At 32.5% G+C, this 26,325-nt stretch overlaps 1 protein-coding gene across 2 annotated transcripts in view; it reads right to left on the reverse strand.

Moving 5' to 3' along the window:
* Positions 1-26,325, reverse strand: part of LOC118180101 (uncharacterized) — a 130,998-nt gene that overhangs the window by 65,182 nt on the left and 39,491 nt on the right. Inside the window, exon 1 of one of the 2 annotated variants that reach the window (XM_085823710.1) lies at positions 8,043-8,149. The exons of the other annotated variant lie outside the window; for it this stretch is intronic. The gene's annotated coding sequence lies outside the window, so the exon portion shown is untranslated. Of the gene's footprint in view, positions 1-8,042; positions 8,150-26,325 lie in introns of those variants that run through there. 2 annotated transcript variants of the gene reach the window in all.

The following is a 26,325-nucleotide window of genomic DNA, read 5'->3' on the forward strand; positions in this document are numbered from 1 at the left end:
GTTTCACCTTTTCACGAAAACGAGTTCTGAAATTAAAACCTATTTGTCCATTTTAGAAGCCACTCCCATAGTTACGATACGAGTGTGTAGTTAGGAATGATAATATTCCTAGTACTTAAAAACTGATCCTAATAACGCCCCCAAAGGCGATAATGTTATATCTAGACCTCTAATGTCAAAGAAGGTATTTCATATGTAAATGTATTGTTAAAAATCAAAACACTGCATCTAAAACTGCCATAGTCTCTAATGCTAATACTAAATCTGTCAAAAAAGATAAAAGAAAAGAAAAAAAGATAAAGAAAGGAGCCTTCATGGCCTTATTGATATTGTCAAATTTTTTTATGGAAATAGCTAACATGATTAAAGGTCCTCTTACGAACCTCCTAAAAAAAGTGTCAAGTAAACTGCCTAAACTCCAAGCCGCTGGAAAAATGAAAAAAAAAAAAAAAAAAAAAAACTGTTTATTGTATTCAAAATATATGATGAACTATTTGCTTTGAACTGTCATGATAACAATGGGTAATCTATTCTACTGTATCTACTTCGTTACCTAGGTCCACTTATATTTTCACTGATTATGTATGCCTCTGCACTCATCTCTTCTTATATATTTTCATTACTCTTATTATCTAACTCACTTTATGTGTACATAGCTAATTAATAATAAGTAATTTAATAATTACTACAAAATATGTATAATATGTAAAATGTCAAATTCATATGTTCAATGTTCCATATTGCAATTTGTTTTCTATGTTGCTCCCTTAACAATGGATTCGAGGTGCCATCATTCACACATTTTAATCTATGTGCTAATTTTGCTCTATGGTACTAACCAGTCCTTTCAGAATATGTCACCAACTCGATAGCCTATGGGTCCCGGATGCATTATTTTATCTATATTTTGGCTTATAAACTTTCCGGATCATTTATATTCTAAACCTAAATTTAAATATATATATATATAAAACCTCTTAAATCCCAAATTATTCATGTTGCGCAATGTCTAGAATATTCTACATGGGGTAAGGCTTTTTGCCTAGGTACCCGGGTGCTCAGATACCGTTTGTAGTGCCTGGTCCTCCGAAACTGTAACCCTGAAAATAGATAGCGCCCTCTAGGCGGAAAAAAGGGTAAGCTGGAGATTGGCTTTCGGTGGGAGAGGCCGAATGCTCTTTATGCTCAGCGTGGAAATTTTATTAGTTTAACAATTCTATTATCTTATATATTTCTATTTGTACAAAGTGTACATCGTTTACGTTGATTATGTGAATAAATTAAAAGATAAATCTGAGTCCATTAATTATACGGCACCGGCCACAGCTGGATCTTACACCGTTCCACTGGAAGTAGAAATTTGCTTTCCGTAATTGCGAAGTAAACTAATTTTAAGAAAACTTTAAATTACGCACTTTGAAAACAAAGGCTGATAGATATATTTACGCACCTTTATTACTTATACTGATAATGTTTGATGCATTTTTATGTACAACCGTATAAGATTCCTATTATTTTTTAAATGACCAGTAATTTTATGATTCAGATCTGTACTATCACTTCTCTTTTCCGTTTGCTTACCAATATATAAAATTAAAAAATACAAAAAAGTTTTAAATCATAAAACTTCTTAAAAAAAAAAAAAAAATCAAGACTTGATTTTTCCTATCCCTAAACTTTCTCGAGCTAATGTAGCTCCCTCTAGTGTGCATCATGATAACCAATTATGCAATTTTCCTATTTCTGCTCACTACTTAGATATTTTTCTGATGTGGAGGTACACGGTTTTGAACCATAGGCACTCCGTAACTTATAATCATTGGCACTGGCTATCAGAATGTAAATTAGTTGGAGAGTATTTAACGTGAGATTTTCGAACTATAAGGCAGAATGCGTTTCTGACTCTCAAAGCCAATATTACTAGGTTAGTTAACACAGATAAGTCTGTATTCTTCGGCTTACATTATAGTTGCCGATATTTAAATTGGTACCGCGGTATAAATTTGAGTCAACTCGCGTTAAAGCAACTGTGTAGCCTTTGGCTCCTAGACTAGTTTTAATTTGAAATTTGAATTTACTGTTATTTTAAATTACATCGCAACAGGTGGTTGGCTGATCCTGTTAAGCGCAAGACGTGTATTTATGCTTAGAAAGTTCTGATTGAATAAAAAAAAGTTTGTTAAACCTTCTCAAGCCTCTGTAGTTATGTCCAACGATAATGCTCTTGACGTCTGTTAGGAGTTTGATACAGTAGTTTATGCTACCAAAACAAGTCGAACTTTATAACCGTTTTAAATTAACTGTATGTGGAAATATGTTTTTAAAAAAGTAGCAGTAATTTCGTTGGTCGTAGAATTTTTGTGAAATAACAATCTAAATAAAAGATAATTAATACACATGTTTAGACTAGTCCGCATTATATTCAATATATCTTCGAATTTGATGTTGGCTTAGTTAATCCCTCAGGGAGTCGCAAGATTATTCCAATGTCTGCGGACACAGTTTGAAGGCCACTCCCCTAAGTTTTTGTGATCCATTTTAAAAGAATTAACTATGCAGACTATTCGGAACTGGTAAATTAACGTTTCATTAGAATTTTATGCATAAGGGAGATTTTTATTAAATTTATTATCTCATACGATATAAATAATATGACCATAGAAATTTATTAGTCTAAGTGTCTTTCATCGTTCCTGCTGAAGATTTTATTATAGTTTATCTTTTTTCATTATCCTTTACTATGCTCCAGCTGAAGCAGTATATTCTTATAAAAGCATGTTATCATATTTCACTAAAAGAGAAACTTTTGCATATTTATCTAAATTCGACGGCGAGTTTTATTTCTTTCACGTATATCATTTTTCCGAATTTTCAAAGAAATTTTTTCCGTGGTAAATTTTTAAAAAATGTTTATAGGAAGCAGAAATATTCAATTACGTATTCTTTGCAAGAGAGACGATTGTATACATTTTTTGATTGATTTGTTTTCGCATATTCCGCTCGTTACATTCTGTGAAAAACTCTGTGTCTTGTGTTCAGCTGTATGGTTATGGTACTGATTAAAAAACCGCAGTCAACAACTTTTTATTCAGAAAGATGCACTCCATCTTCTTGGCATACAAATTTAATACTCAATATAGAACCAAAATTTTGTAAATTTCAACCTTAAAATAATATTTTCACTATAAAAACTGCATTTCAAGACAGAAAAATTCGGGGTCCCTCTTCGTCCAAGAACAAAAATATTCTCTCATACAAATTTTTTTCCATTGAAGAAAAATATTTTTGCTTGCTGAAGAAGAGGAACCACCTGATAACATTCCTGAAAAGGCATACAATTTTCTTCCCATAAAATCAATGTCAATCTAAGATTGAATTTCGTCAAATTTTTTAATTTCATGTTTATTTTGGCTCATTATCAGATCGCTCGACACTGAAGATTTCACAAATACACACAAGTTTAATTTTCAGCTGAAGTTATTTTTGCAGTTTTTGTCATTTCCTTTTTGCAGCTTCAGATTTGATAATAATCTTTTAACGGCTTGGTTTTTAAAACTAATTTAAAGAGTATAGTATAATCTTTATAATTATATGATTACACAGATTTGATATTAAATAGGTAATGTAATGAATGTAATGTAATATTATACGAGTGTCTTGCAACCCTCCTGGCCAATAATATTAAGCAGGTAATAAGATACAGTGTACATTCCAACGATGAATTTTTAATAATAAGATACAGTGTAAATTAATAATAAGGTGAGAAGATAATAGTAAAGATACAGTGTATATCCCAATGATGGATTTTTAATTAGTATGTATACTCGACGTATGTATATCTTTAATATTTATTTTATTTACTGTTGAGAATATCAAGCTTCTAAAATATGATCTGATCTTCTCGGCATGGATTAAAAATAATAATTATTATTACCATTTATATGTTTCAGACCTATTTTTTGTATACTCATTTTTCATTGTAGATTGCAATTATTCTCTTAAAGAAATATTTCACTGATTTTGAAATTCCAGTTCTTTACAAAAGGGTACATTTCAATTTTCATCTAAAAATTATCCGTATATTTGTGCTCAGGCATTACACTCCAGATTAGTCTTTCAACACGCAACATACATTCCACATCGTAATTTCTCATTTATCATGTTTTACTCTTGAAATAACTTCTTTAACGGAACTCCTTCACTTTTCCCCTAACATCATAAATATACCATCCGAGCTAAAGATGTTAAATTTCGTTTCTTTAGAAAGTATTCAGAGATTTTATTTCTCACAGATTTTGACGAAGAAAAGCTAGTTTTCTAGTCTTTTCACAGATTTTTTTTTTTGCCGATTTGGACACTCCATTCAGTAAATCAGACTATTTTTTTAATAATTTCTGGAATGAGAGATGATTATTCTTATTACTCATAAAATTCTGCTTCAAGTCTGAAATTAGACTTTTTGCAGTCTCAACAGCATAATCCATATATTTTGGTTTTAAAATCCGTATATCTTCGTTTTAAAATAGAAGATACTGATTTTAAAGTTTAATACTTTATTTAAAAATATTTAATATTAAAATTTTATTGTTTTAATATTTTGACATCAGTGCAGATCATAAGAAGTACTACTAAACCTAACTTAAACCGTGCGACCGGAGACGGCCGTAGGAGACCAGTGACTGTAATGAGATGCGTGTCGCTTTGATACAGTCCTTCTGACAGTCCTTCTTTGATGCGTGTCCTTCTGACGTGGAGTCTGAGTTCATTGTATACAAAATTAGCAATGTTTAGTTTTAATCTATATTTAACCTCTCCTTATGTCTGCCGCTGCTAGTTCCCATTCGGAAGTGATTAAACAGTTCATTTCGTTTTATTATACATGTTTTACCATTTCGAGTCAAAAGATAATCATCAGTACATTTGATATATGTAGTAGTTTCACCATTCTCAGTCAAAGGACAAACATCAGTACATTTGTCAGGCATGCCTATTTTAAAGTAAAAACTGGTGATCAAGATAAATCATGGGCCCTTTACAAAGTGTGCAAGCATACGGATGTGGATGAAAGGAGCACATTCTAAATTTCAATTTCGCATAACCACGATTTGGCGAGAGCCCAAAGATCACTCAAGTGATTGTTACTTTTATATAGTAAAACGCCAGAATATAACAAGAAAAACAAATGTAAAACAGAGTATCCTACTTTATCATCAGGGGGGGGGGCTATACTCTCACTCAGATGAACTCCCAGTGTCAGTTTTAAAAGAATTAACCTCTTTGGAAATACAGGAATACAATTTTCGTGAATATCGACTTGACCATGACATGGATAATCTGTCAAAATTGAAGACTATTCCGTTCGTAAGGAATTTCACCATCACAGGTTGAATAATTTGCCATGAGATTTGGGGCTATCTAAAAAAGGTTTCAGGATTGTTAGCATCAAGACTGCACGAGAAAAAACTTGCTTAAAAGGAGCTAAGGTACCCTACTTTCGATCAAGGGCAAGTGCGTTTCTGCATTACTTTCGAAGTGATGATGGATTTATGTATTTCTATAACATACATGGTTTAATGGAAGAACTGAGAATTTTAGCCCATAACTCAATGGCAATTCTTCATCGATAGTTCAAAGTAGAGCTTAAGGGCGTCTTCCTCCAGGTAGTCTCAACTGGTGCAGTCCCAGAAGGCCACTCAATTTGTTTGTGTAAAGAATATAAATACATAAAGGGAGTTATTGATTTGTTGCAATGTCACACGCGCCCATGGATAATCTGTCTTTATCTTAAAATGGCCTGTTTCCTCCTTGACCGGCAACGCAAATGTACCAAGTATACCTTTTTTTTTTTCCTTTAATGTATGTGGGACAGCAGAACTTGTGCGAAGCATTGGATGCAATCGAACTAGCCGACATAATCTGACCTGAAATCTGGTGGTCAAAGCATTCTACACCAGCCACTTGTCGACAAAAAGGATATTGAATTTCCACGTCTACATATGAAACTGGGCCTCAGGAAAAGCAATTTGTTAACGCTTTGCCAACTGAAGGAAACTTTCAAGTATTTTATTTCGGCATTTCCCTAGCCCGTCATTTGAAACGATAAAGATTTGATAAAGATAAGTTTTTGATGGTCCACAGATTCGGCAGCTTCTTAAAGATGAACATTTCGTCGAAACAATGACAAAACTTCAAAAGAATGCTTGGTGGACATTCAAAAACATTGTTAAAGACTTTCTTGGAAATATGCGAGCACAGAATTGCAGAGAAATTGTCCAGCAACTTTTGGAAAGCTTCAAAATGCTTGGTTGCAACACGAGTATCAAATTGTATTTTTCTTTCATATTCATCTTGATAACTTCCCGAAAAATTTTGATGTAGTCAGTCATGAGCAGCGTGAGCGATTCCACTAAGAGTTGAAGGTCATGGAGACACAGTTCAAAGGTAGATGGGATGAACATATGATGGCTGACTACTGTTGGACATCAAGAGAGAATGTTCATAGATTCAATGGTCCCTCCCCCAAAAAAAAAGGCATATGGGAAAATTTTTACCGCAATATGCATTTTTATCGTTTGCTAAACAAAATTTACTATTTGTGTTAACAAAATTTAACTTCAATAACTATATATAGCCTTTGTATGAATAAAATTATTCTTTGTGAACAATATATTTAGTAAGTTTTTGAAGTGATAGACGAGGCAAATGATTATTAAATCAAAAATAACTATATACTACAATACGTGAATGACGGTTTACCATTTGCGAATTATTTACAAAAGGAGGAAAATATTTTGGAAAATAAATTTCAATATATCAAATCTCTGAATATCCAGACATTCAAAAAATAAAAAGGAAAAATTATAAAGCTATAGAATAAATTTTTTTAAACGCTGAAAGGACTCACATTTAAAGGCCGCTCCCCTCGCTTTCCCCCCGAAAAAAAAAAAAAAAAAAAAAAAAAAAAAAAGCCACATTGCGCAAAAAAGTGATTTTAAAGTTTTATATGGTTTATCAGATCGAGATATCTGGTGAAATAGGGAAAACATTTTATAGGATATTAGATGAATATGCAGTTAGACCACAGAGGTTGTACTTGTATATAGTCTGTATGTTTAAAAAGTGAAAAAATATGTAATGTTATTCTATAAAAATATTTCATGTTTTTAATTGTCATTTAATTTTATCATGAACTAAAAGCATTTTTATTTAAATCAATCAGATTAAAAAAGTAAAAAAAATTAATATTCTGAAGAACCGCATCTATTGCTCCGAAATAGTTTAGTTTGTTAATAGTAAATAACAAACAGATTAAATATGAAAGAATAATATCTTACGTGTTTCCGAATGGCAACAGACTCGAATGAAAAGCGAAACAACGTAAAATCATTTTTCTAAACTTAAAGCACTTTTGGGCTAATAAATGTGTGATATTAGTAAAAAATAATAAACCATTATCTAAAAAAATTCCGAGGAATGAAAAGGCATGGCTTTTCAAAGGTTTTTAACTGCCATCTGCTGTTAATGACAAAAACATTTTACTTTGCTTTAACAATCCTTTCATTCGGGTAAAAAATAGTTTATCAAAATTTGTAATATATTATTAATACTAGGATATCAGTCTATCAAAGTGACATGTTCTCCCCATCATGGGCGTCAACAGAAAGTTTCCTGGGGAAATGGAATAAAAATTGGAGGCAAATAATTATATCAACTATTTATTTAATTACATAATTTAAAGAAGTTCATAAGTAGGCTATACAATAAACTACTGCGTCGATATAAAAATATGTATGCTGCACACGCATTAGCATAAAAAATACTTTTTTACTCGATTCGGCGTGAGATACCCCATCTATACGCATCTTCCCTGCAGACACCTATGTTCGCTACTGACCTGCGTTAATTAATTGTTTATACTAGTTAAAAAGATAAACAGTTAAATAGCGCCAACAAATAATATTAAAATAATTTAAAATAGATGTTATTAATGTATTCAAAAATAAAATAAACGGATAAATTATATTAATAAATATTCAACATACCACTTAATTTTTAGAAAATATATTTGGAGATCAGAAATTTCGTGCTGCTCCGGACGTGACGAAAAGTAAAAAGAATTTGGATAGGAATTTATCCACGCTTGTTCTCCATCAATAGGTTTAGGACAGCTTTTGCGCAGGCTCAGATTATTGGCCACGTGTTTCACGGGATGGAAGCTTTCTCTGATAAAGGCTTACTTTAATTGATTAGTGTTCATGTGTTACGTACACCTTCTGATTTTTTTTCATAACTTATCAAACTAGTTATAACCAGATTATCATTCTGTTTTAAGAAAAATAATTTGAATACACCCAAATTACTGAACTAACATATAGCTATTGTTTCTTCACTATTCTGTCGCAGTTATTTTCAAATTTCATTGAGATATTAGTTTAGTTTCCAAAAACGTTCTAGTTCAAAATAACCTTGAAAAACGAAGCTTTAAACTTGGAATTTTTTTCAATAAATATACTGAAACTTTTTTGGATATTTGCAGTAGTTTCAAAAATTCATAATCAAACAATACAGTCAGAAATACTGAGAAAATCAAGGAAAGTTTAAGAATCTAAAGAATATGTAACATTCCTTTCCTAGTGAAGGATAGTCTTTCAAATATGCCTGCGAAATCGCCAAATTATTTAACAGAAATTTTAAAAAACATGCTACTATCTAATGTATTTATGGCTTTTAGGAACCTATTCAAATAACCTCCAAATCCATTAACACCAATCTGCGATAAAATGAAATATTATAATACGATTTTTGAATTTTATATAAGACTGAATTAATGACTGTAAATCTGGTCATTAAATGTTTAATTAAAGTTCCTTTACTTTGTTGACAATATAAACAAAGGATATATGGATAATTTATTTATCAGATTCTAAATGTAATTCTAGCTTACAAATACAGCCCAGATTTTGCGTAAGTCTCGATAGCGGAAGTACATATTTTTTAAGAAACACACTTGTGTTTTCCTTTCTGTTACAGTAGAAAAAAGTACCCATATTAACTGTTATATTAAATTTGAATATTAAAAGTCGGATCATGAATTGCCTTTATTTTATGTTACAAAATACATACGTATTTTAATCTAAAAGAAGTACTTCTATTTTTTCGTTCGTCTTATTTTATTTCAAAAAAGCATATATCTAAAATTTATACTTTTCTTTGTGTTAAACAAAAAAAAAAAAAAAAAAGACAATGAAATTATTTTTATTTTTTGGCTAAAATTCTATCTCAATTTACATTAAAATAAAAATAATTAATTTGATTTTTATTTACACTGAGCATTTAACTAAATTATCCTTTTTATTTTTACTGTACTTAATATAAGCAAAGAAATCATTTTTTACTTTCGTCAAACAAAACGTATCACCTACTTCTATTAAACTATAATTTAAAAAAAATGCTTTTTTATATTGATGTAAAAATTATAAAATTGAAACTATTACACCATTTTTACGTTTACGCACAGTAGCGTATAATCGTTTTATTTTATTTGAATCAAATCACAACTATCTTAATGAAGCTCTAGGAACCACTGGATCTTTTTAATACAAAACATGAGAAAAATCAACCACGCCCTCATCAGGATTCGAAACATGGTTCTTCTAATTGCTGGCTAGAAGCGCTAACCATTTATGTAACAACATGCATGAGATAATGTGATAATTTCTTGCATTTTTTTGCACTGAAACGGTGACTTAAAAAGGTAGGACATGGGGTAGACCAGTGCTTGTCAACCTTTTTTGGCCCGCGGACTAATGGGCTTTTCCTCCCCCCCCCCAAATAAAAACTTAAGGTACTCAAGGATTACTACATATGTTAATTGTAACATTATTATTATTATTTGCCTACAATAACATTTAAATGTAAAGATGGTAAATATTGTAATTATTATAGATAAGTATAATTATCATATAAATAAATACGCCTTTGAGAAAAAAACAGAAAATTATAAGAAATAATCCCAAAACCATTGCATATAAAAACAGCGGACCAGGGACTGTCCGCTGGACAAGCGGTTTAAAATCACTAATCTACCATACTAAGCGCGATCTGCCAACCTCTTCACATCGCTTTTCCTTTGCTCAAATAGCAACAGCTGAAATAATCGGAATTCATAATAACAATTGAATTTGGCTAAAAAACTTCATTTTTTTAACTTCTGTTTTCTTGGCAATCAAATTATTTAAAGTTAGTTATATTTATTACACTAATAATACAGTTGTCATTATTCAACGGACTTCAAAAAATAATGAGCGTTTCTCCACTGAAAACTAATTATATATCATTTAATATACGTATTCGTTACCCGAAAATACACGTTCGTGGCACCACGATACTCCCCTAATACTAATAAAAGTACAGTAAAAATAAAAAACGATAATACTAATAAACATAAATTAAACAGACAAGCAGCATACACGCTGAGGAAGCTAGCTAATGAGTTGCGCAGTAGACATGATAACACACACAGTTGCAAGATTTTAATATCAGGTTTTAACGAACGTTTCCCGCCTCCACAAACGGCATCTGCGCAAGCAATTCGCGTTGGTGTGTTTAATCATATTTTGTCAAACAATTTTTGGTATTTGAAAGAAAGGGACTTGCTTTAGAACACTATATCGTGAAATTTCTAAAAAATAGTATCGCTATCATTAAGGTGTCTGAAATGGAACTATGATGCTACTACATTAGAAACATCATTTACTTCCAGTTTTGTTGCGAAACGTCAGCTACAGAATGTCACCAAATCATGTGTATAGCTTTAGATACTAATGTTGTACCATATGACACTGTGAAGGTTTGGTACCGAAAGTTCAAAAACAAGGACCATGACATTCAAGAAGCAGAGCGCTCTGGCCGGCCTACTGATGTTGATGAGGGCCGCCTGCGAGAACTTGTGGACGATAATATGCAACCACTCGAGAGCTTGCTTCGGAGTTAGACGTTAGTGCTTGCTTCGGAGTATCCATTAGTCGTGCTATGCCTCGCATAACCCCCCCGGGGGTCGACGTAGAGAACTCTGCGAAGCTGCTGGCTAGGATCTGTACCTAGGCAGTCTCGGCCACGGGGATATAAAATTTATGAATTTGGTGGTTCTGAAGGCTCCGGGAAAGGTAATTTATTGGCCGGCCTCGGGGTCTGGCATGTTCTGAGCGGTTGGATCCGTAGCCGGGGAGTTTATTTCCCCGGTTTGCTGGGTAACGGTCTTCTACGACGGGCTCGCCCATGCGACTGGCAGGTAACAATTGACGACCAGTGCTGCCTGGTGTCATATCCAGGTGGTGCGCTGCTTCCCTGGAAGGGTAATAGTGGAGATTGAACCTCCACGAAGTGCCCAAAGGAAAAGTGGACCTGTAATGTGCTTAATTGTTCACGGGGCGGGGCAGCCAAGAGTTATCTTATCTTATGCCTCGCATAAACCTGACGTATGAGTTTAATCGCTGGGTGCCTCATCAGCTGACTCACGCAGATAAGGACAGACATGTTTTGTCTCTTGAATATCAATCAAGGACACAATTCTGGACCGCCGATTGTGATGAAAAGTGGATTTACTTCAAAAACACAGACCGAAAAGGGGGGGTTTGTCATCGCCCAGTGAGACCGTCGGCTGCGTCGCAGAGCGCAATTTGTCTAACAAAAAGATCATACTTTGTATCAGTGGGATTGATCAGTGATCAGTGAGTATCTGGAAAAAGGTAAAACCCTTGACAGTAAGGTGTACAGCGAGATGCTAGTCTGTGTTGACGCTGCTATCAAGGACATTTGCCGAAATGTTCCATCAAGATAATGCAAGACCACATGTGTCCACATTCACCGGCTGAACTCTGTACGAAATCGAATGGCATCTTTTGCCGCAACTACCATATAGCTTCGACATCGCTCCTTCGAACTTCTACCTTTTTTCACCCCTGCAGCTACATCTTGCTGGTGTTATCTCTCATTCTGCACAGGACTTCGGAAGTGAGGCTAATCTGCTTTTGGGCTCGTGGCCACCAACTTTCTGGGTGGAAGGCTTTGAAAAACTACCAAAACGTTGGCAGAAAATCATAGATTTGGGTGGTGATTAATACCTGCACTAAAAATACCGCTTTCATGTTTTTTTTTTTTTTTTTTCTAACTGTACTAAAGACATTTTTTTTGGCGGAAAACTTTCGTTACAACCAGATATTGTTCTTTAAGAACCGTCGGTAGGTATATTGTTATAATACTTCAGAACGTGGAAGGACCGGCGAATAGTATTTGCGAACCGGTGGTTGAGAAACACTGCGGTACACTAAATCTAGGTGGTAATAAATTATCGTCTGCCACTGGGGCGAAGACTATTAACTATTTTAATTTAATTTAAACCCTGAACCTGGAAACATAAACTACTTGACGCCTCTCTATCAATGTGTGTGTGTGTTTATGGCAAAGCCTCGAGGGCTATCTGCCTAAAGGGAGGGATGCCTTTCGTGGAGGACTTTCTAAGGAAAACTGGCTCGTTACACATGGGGAAAACCACGAAAACGCCCATGCAGCCAGCCCGTTCGTGGGATTCGAACCTCGGACCGAACTAACAGTGTTCAGCGACTTTACCGCTCGGTCGCTGGTGGGCTCCCTCTCTATCAATGAAATGTTCGCAGTCACTGAAAATGGGATTTTGTTTATCATAGCATCTCTGCAATTTAACATCTAATTTAAACTTTAATGATAAAATTTTTCAGGCTTAACAGGCTCTTTTAACTATGTATATTAATGGCAAGAATATGTACACTCGTGCTTTTTAATTTCAGTAGAACCTTCAATGAATTCCCATGAAATATTCAGAACTTTTATAAAACAGATTTTGCAATAAAAGATACTGGTCAATTATTGGCATATATAAATCTTTTAGTGATAAGCACCTTTGATGAAATTCAAGGAAACTTGGATAATTTTACATTTTGCTTGTATTTTATAAGTATTGAAATAGTCCTCTCATGGTATGATCATAACCTGCATTTTGTACTTGCTTAGTGTTGCCTCCTACGCGGCAATATAAGTTATGTGCAGCGCATTGTTTCTGCGCAACTTCAAAGTTATGTACAGCTCATTGTTTCTGCGCAATTTTAGTTAGTTAAGATTCGAACTCCTAGCGTAGCATACATGTTTTGATCCCGTATGGTCGGGAATTTATCATTTTCGATTTATAATTTTTAGTTATGATACAGTCCACGAAATAAAATTTGTTGTTGTTGTTGTAAAGTTGTCTTTAGTATAGAGTCTAACCAGCGACCTCAAAACATTGCCATCGTCGAGACGCAGCTAATTAGAATAAAAAATGGCTAATGAAAACGTAACTACGTTGAACAGGAAACGTGGTGGCATTAGATCTCAAATAACGAAGTTAAAGTCGTCTGTCAGTGGAAAAAATGATGATTTTGGTTTCGAACAAATAGAAGTATTGCAAGAAAAAGTGCACAAGTGAAATAAACAAATTGATGAACTTCGCTTGGATTATTACAAAGTGTGCAAAGATGAAGAAATATCAGACATCGAAGCTATTTTTGAAGAAATCGAGATGGATATTACCAATGTTCAGGTAAGCCTGAAATGTCTTTATACTTCATTATGTAGTAAGAATGCAAATAATGAGTATGCAAATAATAGTATCCCAGAAACAAGAAGTAATTCATTGAATTATAAATTGCCTGAAATAACATTACCTAAATTTTCTGGCAATTTCGAAGACTGTAATTTATTTTAAAACCCATTTGTAGCTTTAAATTCATCTAATAGACAATTAACAGATTCTCAGAAATTGTTTTATTTACAATCTTGTTTAATTGGTGATGCAGAGCAGATACAAACAATAGATGATACATCCCCCCCCGAGCGTTACGGGTTTTTTTCAGGAAACGACGTAAAAATAATCGTGTTTTCTTACCAGGACTGTCGCAAAAGCGGCAAGCATTTTTATTCAAACTGCTTCAAAAGCGGGCCCTCCTTACCATGTGGATATAATTAAGCTAATTCTCCCCTCCGTTGAATTTAGCGAGTGAAATTAGTTTTTCTCCCTATGGTATCTTCGTCACGAGACTGGTTGCTAAAATAGTATTTTATCTCATATTTGGCTACTTTATAATTTGCACACTAACACATATGCTGTATATTACTCGTACCTTAAATCAAGATGTGTGCCGAATACAGAAAGTTAGTCAATATACATCAGTAAGAGAAACTAAGTAAAATGCTTTAAATTTTCAGTTTCTTTAAGGAATTACTTCGATAATGGTGAAAAATTAATCTTTCATTTTTTTATCCTTATTTTCTGAGGAAATACTTTTTAATATACAAAGGGAATTTGTGAGAATTGTTTTCTCTCGTGTTCCAATTTTTCGAATACAAATTATTCTCAACTTATTTTAGTATTATATTTATATTTAATTTTCAAATATTATAAGTTTATTCCAGTTTAAAGTGTTAGATTTAAATAATTCTTTAGATTGCATCATAAATTTATTACTAGTTAGTTATTTATGACACCGTTTTGACTTGTGAGAAATAAATAAAGTATTGTAATCGCGAAACATTTCGATTTTCATATTTCAAAGGAAATTTCCATTTTGAATAGTTCCATCATGACGTTTACACGTACGTATGTCGCATAACTTAACATAAAATGTTGAAATTTTATATTTGGGACTTATGACTAGTTTTAGCGCGACGTATGTCTGTACGTATGTATGCATGTATATCGTATAACTCAAAAACGGTTAACCGTAGAATGTTGAAAGTTTCTATATGGGGCATCTGTATAACATCTGATTGTGCACCTCCCTTTTTTATTGCTTTCGGCAGTGCCAAAGGGGCATTTTGAAATGGAAGATCATATCTCATTTTCAAACGAAATAGGTTTAAATGAAGTTTAGCAAAAATTGCGTTTCATTTATTTGTCGTACAAGGAAGTCATGTGGAGTCCGCATCAGATTTTTTAAGATGTTTCAAAATAAATAAATATATGGTTTGAATATCAAATGATCTCAAATGTATCAGCTTTATTTGTTTGTAAATATTCTACAAGGAAGTCAAGAAATAATCTAAATAGCATACTTTGAGAAGAAGCACATTTAAATACGTTTTCTTTTCAAGGAAAGTTGAAATTTTAAAGAATAACTGATTAAATTTTCTTTAAATCCTTTTATAAAATATTACATATAAAACCAGTTACGGTTTTCAGAAAGACAATTTAAGGAGGAAAATATTGTTTTAGAATGCATATCGCACAATATTTCCACCTTAAATTATTTTTCTGAAAAATATTTGTGTAATATTCATTCTAAAGTAATATTTTTACTCATAAATTTGGTATGCTTAAATTTATGTTATCTACCTGTATATAATATAAGCAGTCAGTTCAACCACAATGTAACAATGATACAAGATCTGTGTAAAGACCGATTTCTATCATCTATGTCCATCTGTTCCATAATCTATTTCTAACTCTATAATCAGCCAAAATAGTGTTATAATTATCCTTTTGAATATTGGAACGGGTAAAATATATCAATATGAAATATGCGATCAAGTAAAATTATCCCATTGCTGTTACAGGAGGATGTTGTGTGTAAAACGTCCTTTAAAAGGGTGGCAAAAACACATAAGTGTTTTAGGTTTAGTTTTATTTATTTGATTGCGGCAAAACAAGTATTCGTAAGTATTATCTGCCTAATGAAGGCATGCTTTCGTGGAGAACTGCTTAAGGAAAACTGGCTGGCACTGACGTTAACACATAAGGAAAACCATGAAAGCCTCCATGGAGTCAGCCTGTTCGCCAGAACTAGACACTGGCTCGAAGTACTAGTGTTCAGAGATATTACCGCTGTACTATGTTAGAATTTTAAATCTATGTCGTCTTTAAGTTATTTAGCAGATACTATGTAACAACAAATTATTAAATTCTCAATGACTTGATTCAAGTAATTTTCTATAAAACTGGGCCTTCTGATGGCCGATTGGATAAGCCCAAAGAATTTGAGTTTTCGACCTGGGCCAGAATCATGGCAAATGCCTGGCTGCATTTGTGGATTTCTCCATAGGGAGTACAAATGTGAGGTAGGTTTCCTCACAGAATCCTTCACGAAAGCATTACGCTCTTTAGGCAGATAACCTTCGTATTTTTCATCGCTTACAGTTAAATCAAATGAGCTTCCGATAAAGTGCGATGTAAAAGTAGGACCGAGGAAGTACGACAGTCCTCTATATACATATATCGTTCTGAGGAAGTACGATATACATACACAGAGAAAGTATGGCATAAAAAAAGGCAGTAAATACATTTGAAGTGTTGAAACTTTTTTCGAAGGAGAATAAAATGCAAACAATATTTTGCTTCTAGACACACTTTCCAAACTGGGATAAATCAGAGTGCAGAATGCACTTAAAACAAATTATCTTGAATAATTTTATCAAAAAAAAACTTATTCATGAATGAGAAATCATAAACACAATTTTTGTTATTTTTTACGTTGTAGAGACATTAGGTATTTTGGAAGCAGAAAAAATGAAAAATAAGCAATGCGGGGAAGCGAACCATGGACCTTTCAATTATGCGCTGAGCATGCAGACTACCACACCACGAAGGCATACCAAGAAGGTGGGATTTGGCAACTGGGTTTTTAGGTCGCCAAATTCAGGGGGAGGAGAATCATCATCCAACACCCTTTTAGTTCGGGCGCCACTGTAAAGAAATTAGGTAATTTTTGGAAAGCAGGAGTGATGAAAAATATGCAACGCCTTTGCCGGGAATCGAACCCCGGACCTCTCAATTACGCGCTGAGCGTGCAGACCACCACACCACGAAGGCGAGAGAAATACCTTATAATGTAATGAAATTTATAAGTATTAAAAATTTTAATACAGCTAAATTAAAACTGTATATAAAATTAACTGCGATAATTCGATTCTTCGGTTATCGCCGTTTCAATTACAAAATATTTTTGCCGGTTTTTCAGCCGCCTTCTAAAAAAGGAGCGTATGATATGACGTGATTTTCTTCACTGCTTAGTTGTTCGATATATTGCTCATTAGCTGTTTATTTATCTGTTGTCTCACTATATATGTTATTAAATTAAGCAAAACTTTATGTATAATGCAACTTAATATTTGCCTATAGCAGTTCTGTTACAGATCGGACATACGTACATATTATTTGTCTCATCGGTATATCATATACCTGGGAGTCTAAATTCCCTTTTCTCATTATTTAAAATCTGATAAAATTATTACCTTTAAGCTGAGGTAATCTGGAATACCTTGTCACGCAAGGAAATTTCCCTTAAATTGTGCATTTTACATCCATTCGGTCGTTTTTTTTTTTTAAGTCCAAAAGTGCAGGTTGGCTCTGAAGGACTATTAATTTCGTTTTGGCATTTTGCTAAGAGGCTGAATCACTTTTGAAATCGTTGCCACCATATATTATCGCTCTGTCTTATATTTAAAGAAGTTAAATAATGAAGAATCTCAATAAATGTACGTATGTTTCTCGCATTGTGATAAAACAACGGTACCTAGAGCCACCCAAATTTGAATAACATAATTTTCCATAGAATATGGGCACGTGGAAGCCCTAATTTGAATTTGAAATTTATTTTATTATCGATTTTAGATTCTGTAACCCTTCAACGAATTTTTGATTAAAAAAACGAAACGATTTCAAAGCGAGCAATAGCAACACTGTACGGGAAAAAAAAAAAATAAGTTAAGTAATAAATAAGTTAAAAGTAAATAAGTTAAATAAATAAGTTAAGTTAATAAATAAAAGTAAACACAAAACGAAAAAAAAAAAAAAAAAAAAAAAGCGCCCTTTTGGACGTAATTTAAAATCTGAAACATTTCAGATTTTTTTTTTTTCTGCGCATTGATTTCTTTTAATTGTAAATAATATGTAAACATTTTTAAAAATTAAATAAAAATATGTTAAAACTGTCATTTATTTTTTATCGATTAAAGGAAGGCCCTAAAGAATTATCATTTTGTAATAATCATATATATATTAAACGTTAAGGCTTACGCAGAGGAAATATTTCGAGTGTTATTTCGAATTTCAACTGCGACAACAAAGTTTAATCATTTTCAAAGCAACATTGTTTTTGTTTTTTGCTCTTTCTTTCACGTACACATAGGTTCAGTATTTACCATTTACTTTTTCAGTTACCTCCATATATATTATGTAGTAAAATCGTGTTTTTAATTTTACCCACGAAACAAAATCTGATAAAGTGATAGTAGTGGGAAAATTAAAAGACTTCTACTATCATTTATATTACATACATCTATCTTTATTTTAAATACTGAAGGACTGAGTATTAAGTATGGTTTTTATGCAGAAAACTAAAAGATTATGGAAATTATGGCACTAGCGTCATTTTGAACACACATGACCTCTAGCAACTGATTTGGCTTTGCTGATAAACAGATGTGCAAGAATACATCTCTTTAAAAGCCGTCTTCTACAATAAATTAAAGGTATTTGAACTAATTTGTAAAGTTTATATGAAACATATTATTAGGATAGCAAAGCATTTGGCTTCCGATTTGTAGAGTTGTAACGAAAAACAGTAGTATCATACATTTCAAAGCCTTGTTTTTGAAACAAAATAAAAAGGTTCGTCGAATTAGGTCGTATAGCAGTTTATTTCAATGATTAAATATTACAGCTGAGCGTAGCGCAGGACTAAAGAACACAGTATAATAACTGAACAAGTATAATAACTGAACTAAACCTTTCTTTTTTTCTTCGTTTACCAACATTATGTTAGGTATGTAATTCACTTGTATAGTGCATGCTATGCAATGGGGTTAAGAAGAATTTCAGGGCTCTGATTTTTTCATTTTCTTATTTTTATTGAAGAATTTGATGACGTGGATATTGTAATTTCACACTGTTGTTCAACATGCTAAAAAGAGGGATTAACGATGACATTGTCCTGGTGGTGAATGGAGAAATTTCTATCCTTTTGATTTAATTAAATTAATTCGAAGGTGAGCATATTTTAGTATACTAATCGTATGTGAAAAACCTAACAATTTTTATACAAGAATCTGGGAAGCTGATTTAAACTATTTTTGGTAACTCATTTGCAACTTCTACGCACACTGCACTGTCCATCTCACCTTTGTTTACATTTTTTTCTGAAAAGTGCACAAAAGTAAAGAGCGTCGATTCTACTTCTCTCATTTGTACATTATTTTACCTTCGAATTAAAAACTTTTACATTACAGACAATTATGTCTTTTTTAAAAGATCAGGTTACTCCTTTAAAATTCAACTCATTCATTCAACTCCAATAAACTCATTTTAAAGGTTACTCCTTTAAAATTCAACTCATTCATGCAACTCCAATAAACAGAAAAAAGTTGGAAATCGTAACAAAATGCCCCCCATTTGTTTCCAAAAAAGTGTTTTTAATATAGCACAGACAAATCTAATAATTACATAGCGTAGAAAAATATTTACCTTAACACAGAAAAAATTTCAAGGGTCATTTATATATATGTGAATATTTATGTTAAAATAACAACAATGATTTAAAACTATCAAATTCTTGTTAGTTCATTTGAAATATTTCTTCTGTTCACAAGTCCTTTTACGTTTTCAGAAATGATATAAATTATGGTCTGATCTAAAGATAGTTTAAAACGTCATACCCGATTTTATTCAAATGAAGTTAATCACAACGAAGAATGCTACAAACGTTAATACGTAAATGTTTAAGAAACTATCGATGGATTTGTGAATATACGGCTTGTTTTTTAAAGAAAAAAAGAATTCGTTTCTAAAAAATACACTAGCACTGTGTATTGCTTGTTGCCTTGGATTCGTGATTAATTTATTTTCAATTTTCGGTTTTATCTATATCGATAATTTAGAAAATTGTTTCGCTTCCTTACTAATCAATAAATGTAATCTAATTATCTAAAATACTAATTTATTTTAATATGTTATATTTAACATACTGATTATGGATATTCACAAAATATATTTTGCAACATATAAGACTGTGTAAATACATGCTTAAAAATTTAGTATATATCTATGCTACTTTACACATAAAAACATGTCAAAGATTGAATCTTTAACTTGGTTAGCCCCTTCTTAAACAGAATCTGACACTTCGTCTTGAATTAATCAAAGGCTAATTAGAAAATATATGTCTTTTTTAATATACTTTTATGTCGATTCGTTTTTCTATTCCTTGTTGACTGAATAGTTGACTAAATGGCTTCAGTATTTAAAAAAATAAAATCTAGAGCCCATATGAAAAGGTTATGATTATTTTCTCATAAGTAACCTAAGTAAGTTCTCTTTAGAACGCCCTCTTTGAAAGAAGTCCCTCTTATAATCTTAATGTGTTATTCTGTAATTTACGGATCTAATCCAACCCAACTGATTTGGGAACTTACCTAAAATTTTTACAGCATCCTTCATTAATTTATCCTTTTAGCTTACCTCGAGATTTGAGCAACTTTCTGCATCTAACATATATATAAGTAATGCTTCTAGCCCTAATTGCTATTTGTATGAGCCTCCTCCTCAGATCAAGGTTTGTTACGATATCTTGTTAATAAAGAATAACATTAAAGTTTTAAAAAAACTCAGCTTATTAATTTAGTTGCCTTTTTTTTGATTTAGAAATGTATTTTCAAAGAAATGCAAGCGAAGAATTAATACGCTAATATTTGTTATTTAACAAAACCTCAAAATCATAATTCAAAGAATGTTTACGAATGTGCAAAACAATTGTTACTTAGGCTGCTACCTTTCCTTTTAAGTTCCAACAAATGAAAAAAAAATTCTGAAGCATTTTAGTAGCAGTCAAATATAGAAGTTCTGGCTTCTAATTAGTATAAAATTCCCTTCATGCAGATTTTTCGGATTACAATTCGTTAAATACATGTTAAATGTAAAAAATACCGCGAAATATTTAATGTAGCCATTCCGCTTTACCAGGAATAGAGCTCTGACACGATACAGTTATTATTTAAGTATTATATCTCTTTGAGTCACTAAAAATATTAAGTATCATACATAGGCATATTTTGCTTTATATAATGAAATGTTTTCTTATGTTTCATTAGATTAGTATTTACAATTGTAAATATGGTGAAATGACTTTCAATTAAAATGAAAATGCAAAGCATTTCTAAAATATAATGCAAAAATTAATTTAATATTTTTATAACGTAAATATCAAAGACAAAGAATGAAAAATTTTTAGTGATGACACTAAAAATAAATTTAAAATGAAGTAAAAAATTATACAGGGAACAAAAATACACTTCAGCAAAATCTAAGGCAAACTAAATACATTCAATGAGTACAATGATATGAAATATATTGTGAATTAAAAATAAAATGGGAAAATAAATAGTTATTCTTTAACTAGCAAAAGCATAAGTTCTTACTGTTGTACGTAGCTTTGACTCATATTTCTTGAAAATTTAACGCTTGACAATATTCTACAATAATCTTTAAATTTACGATATAATTAATACATACATTCAAAATTAAAATATTTTACACTCAGATTTGATACTTAATGAAAGGGTTTCACCACCAATTAAAAGTTCTTCTTTTCACTGAATTCGCATACATCTAACCAAAATTTTTTTAAAGATTTTCTAAAAAGACAAAGTTCTTTATCTAAATATCTTAGTTATGGTAATGAAAATGATAAGATGAATTTAAAATATAATAGCATTTTCAGTTTAAAAGTAAAAGTAATGAAGAAACATACCATAATTTAGAAGTCCTAAACAGTGTGATATGTTTTAAAACATGGGTGAACACATAGCCCTACATTACATTCTTCGCACCAGTATCTGGTTTCGCGTCTAATTCTTTTTCCTTTATCATTTCTTTGTTTATTGCACACAACACATCTACGCGAAGGATTGTTTCGAGTAGCACCAGTATGAGGAATAACAGAAGGAAAATGTCTTCCAATTAAACGTACGATGTTACCATATTGTGATGCGATAACTGTGTTAAATGCTCTTCAATTAATCTCTCTATCAGTCTCAGTCTAAATTCAAGATGCCTGTTAAGGCCTCCACACTTCGTATAAATGACGAAAGCATATGCCGAAAAATCTTTTTATAATACTTCCGTTGTTGGTTTCTTATGACTGGATAATACGCTAGACACTGGTCAGCTTTATCCACTCCGCCCATTTTTTTATTGTAGTCAATTATAGCAGTAGGTTTTCGTATGAGTTTATCATTTTTCGAAAGAGTTTCGAAATCTGTACCATGGTAGGTACTTAAAAATGAAATGGGTTTTTTTGTCTTGCCATTTCAGAACGCACATTTTGCCTTTCTGAAAGGCCATAATTCCGCCCTTCTTCAATCTTTCTGATTTCAGTTCTTGAGGAAGACCTTTCCTATTTGCACGCAAAGTGCCACATATATCTGTTTTTCCCGTGATAAGGGATTCCGAAAGTTCAAGTGAAGTATAAAAGTTGTCTAGCGTTAAGCTATAGCCTTTGTTTAGTAAATCATGTATCAGCGTCATTGCGCTTTTCGATGCAACTCCAAATTGTTCGTATCGCAGATCAAATTTAGTACCTTTACCGGTATAAAGTACGAAATTCCAAATATATCCACTTGACGATTCGCATAATTGGAATATTTTAATTCAGAATCTAGCTCTTTTAGTCGCTATATATTGTTTCCAACCTAGGCGGCCTTTATAACCCAGCAGAGATTCATCTATAGCTATATCCCTGTCAGGGATATATGCGTTTTTGAATTTTTGTCGCAGCCTTTCAGAAAAGGTATAAATTTTTTTCAGTTTAGGCTGAGGATGTACACTTTTGTCGAAAGTTTCGTTATTTTCAAAATGTAAGAACTTCATAAGGAGACTGTATCGCATCTCTGTCATTATTTTGCCTATAGATGGAGTGCTTATTATTGGTCTTTGAGTCCAAAACCATTTCTCCACTGGTTTCTGCATAATTCCTTGCAATAACAGCAATGCAAAAAACACTTTTATTTCACTTGGATTTGTTTCAGTCCATGCGCGTGTTCTTGCTCGTGGACTTAATATAGTTGCGGCCAAATACTGGGAGGCATATCTATTAGTTTCTTCAACTACAATGTTTACAACTTCGTCATCGATAAAGAGAAGGAGGAATTGTAAAGGATCATTCGCATCCTTTATGGTCATTTTTAAACCTGGGCAAGCGCTGAATGGAAATTTAGGAGGAACAGGTTGAGTTTTAGAAGTGTCTATCTTGCACCAATTCCGCACTTTGTTTAATTTTTCTTCATCTGAATCACTTTCAGTTTCAGATGAAGATAAAAATTCGCTTTCTGAGCTAGATAATAAACTTTCTTCTTCAGATTCACTAGCCATATATGCTTCTTTTCAAAACAGCACGAAATAGCAGCAGCAGATAACACAACAGCAGAATAGATGAAGTGGCTGATGAATGAGATCAGGCAGTTCGGCTTTTATAGAGTAAAATCACTTTGGGGGTAAAAAACAAGCAAATAGCTTGGTCAAAGGAGCTTCTTGAGAAAATAAATGTATTTTCGAGTTACAATGCAATTTCCTTGTAATTAACTATATAAGAGTTACAATGCAAGTATTTATATACTCCGTGCATTAACGAGATGTTAATAGAAACCAAAAAAAAAAAAAAAAAAAAAAAAAAAAAAAAAATTCTTTGTAGCAAAATTGTTAACGATATTATTTCTCCAAGACATTTACGCAGGTGTGTATTCTTTTCATGAATGATGAAAAATAAGTTAACAGTTTTCCGAGCAGATGCTCCAAATTATACAGCTTTGAAGATTTAGTAATGAAATCCTAAACTCTTATTTCTGGTTATGTGCTGAAAAAGATATTACCCTTTTCAAAGAAAACACCTAATAGCGGAATCTTTAAGTTGATTTCAACGTGAATATACCTCCAGGGGGTACTGAACTAAAAGCTTACCACCTTTGTACATTTTCTACTTTGTATGGGAGACCATTACCTTTGTGCAAGGACAAAAAAGCATCCGCTATCTATAACTCTGATCTTTCTCAGTTTGTTCCTTTTGTTAACTATAACGAGAAATGGAGCTGCCGTAAATTCTAAATTTATTGCTCCTTCCAAAGACTGATTTCAAGTTGTGTATTTGCCGTCTGTTAGTAATTTAAGCTACCCTGGCTTTAAATCCAGAAACATCCTTTCATCAGTAATTACAGTACATATAAACACAATATCATTATTTAAATTCACACTTTAAAATCTTCATCTATGTTAAACTATAGAAAGCGCAAGCAGTTTATTTCGTGAAAATTTATCACATTTTTCGTAGGAATTATTAAAACGGTTTTGTATGTAAACTATATATATATACACGTAAACACACATACAAAACACTGTATATACATATGGTGATGTATGTTTGTGAGCATGAGTGCGCGTGTATGTTATATTTCCCTATTATATATATCAGTATTTTATTGAAAGTAGTTGTAGACGACATTTAATAAAAAAAAACTGAAAAGTATAGTAAATCTCAAAATGCCATTATGAAACTGAATATTACATGAAATCGAAAATTTATGTGAAGCAACTATGGAATGAAAATAAATTCTAGTTAGGTTTCACAGCATACGAAATAACACTTTAATCTAACCACTTGAGTAAAACGAATGCCAAGAAAATATCCTGAAAATGTATATCGGTGAAAAAAATCTCCGGAAAATGCCTCACGGAAAATATGCATCTGGTTAAAAATATCGCTAGAATAATAAACAATGTAAATCTTTTTATCAGGTACATATACACATGCACCTTGAAAAATATTTGTAATTTTTATACTTTGTAGAGATATATAGAGGATTCTTTAATATTAAATATATTTTTCATTTATTTATTACAAAATATTCTTTCTTACTAAAAATATGCTTAATGATTACATCGTTTATATATCCTAATTAATTATAAATATTTTTTTAGTTTCTTGTTATTTGTGTTTCGTTTCTGAGAATTGTTAAAATTCAGGCAATCTGAATTTTACACAAAAATAAATTCTTTCCTTAGTAACAAGTATAACTTTTGCATTAGAAATTATTCACGATAAATGCAATCTTGCTTTTTCGCCAACAGAATGTTTTGGCTTACTTGACTATATCAAAGCATACTAGAGCTGTCTGCCTAAGAAGAGGGTCTCTTCGTGGAGGACTTTTTAAAGGTTAGGTTATTTAATTACAGCAAAGCCTCGAGGGCTATCTGCCTAAGGGGAGGGATGGCTTCGTGGAGGGCTTTCTACGGGAAACTGGCTCATATACACGTTACACATGGTGAAAACCACGAAAACAGCCATGCAGCCAGCCCGTTCGCGGGATTCGAACCTCGAACCGAACTACCAGTGTTATTCAGCGACTTTACCGCTCGGCCGCTGGTGGGCCCCAGGACTTTTAAAAAAAACTGCTCGTATATATATTATATATGCGAAAAACTATGAAAACGCCCATGCAGCCAGCCCGTTCTCCTAGAATCGAACTTAAGTCAAAACTCGGTATTCTGCGACTATTCAGCGAATTTACCGCTCGGCTGACAGTGACAGAATGTCTGCTACCTATACATTAATCTACTACAGAGGTAGATTTGTTTCCAAGAAAGAGATGCGAATGTGCCAAATGGTAGTGCTCTATTTAAATGGTCAACGTGTAAGTTTAAGTGGGTGGCCAAATCAAGTAAATGTTTTAATGATATATCTAGCATCTAGATATGATTCGAAATTTTTTTGAATTGGAAAGGCAACGATCAGTTTACAAACAAACTTAAAAATAATTGAACATAAAATATTCATTTTCAAATACTATTCTATCTAATTTTCGAAGTTAAAATGCTCAACAATTCATATAATTAATGCTGTCGTGCTAGTACATTTATAAAGACTTACTGGTTTACCTTGCGTCCTGTGGTGGTGCAAGTAGTAGCAGATCCAGCTAGTGAAATTGGAAGATCTGTGGTTCGAATCCCGGTCTTTAAGGGAGGAGAATATAAGGAATGATTTTTTTTTTTTTTAGTTCCCTTGTAAGGTAAATTGACAGCACGCCTAGATGAATAAGTTTGAAGATTCATGATTGTGATCCAAACCTCATCAGTGGTTAAGATACACCTCTGAATACTGGCAGTTCAACCTGTTTTGGGTTCGATCACAAACGAAGTGACCGGCTGCATGGTTGGTTCTTGTAGTTTTCCCCCTGTATAATATGCTAGTTTCTCTCAGAATGTCCTCCACGAAGGCA

This window comes from Stegodyphus dumicola, chromosome 1 (assembly GCF_044657685.1).
Source record: "Stegodyphus dumicola isolate Sdum_Otavi_A_Nest chromosome 1, ASM4465768v1".
NCBI classification, from domain to species: domain Eukaryota; kingdom Metazoa; phylum Arthropoda; class Arachnida; order Araneae; family Eresidae; genus Stegodyphus; species Stegodyphus dumicola.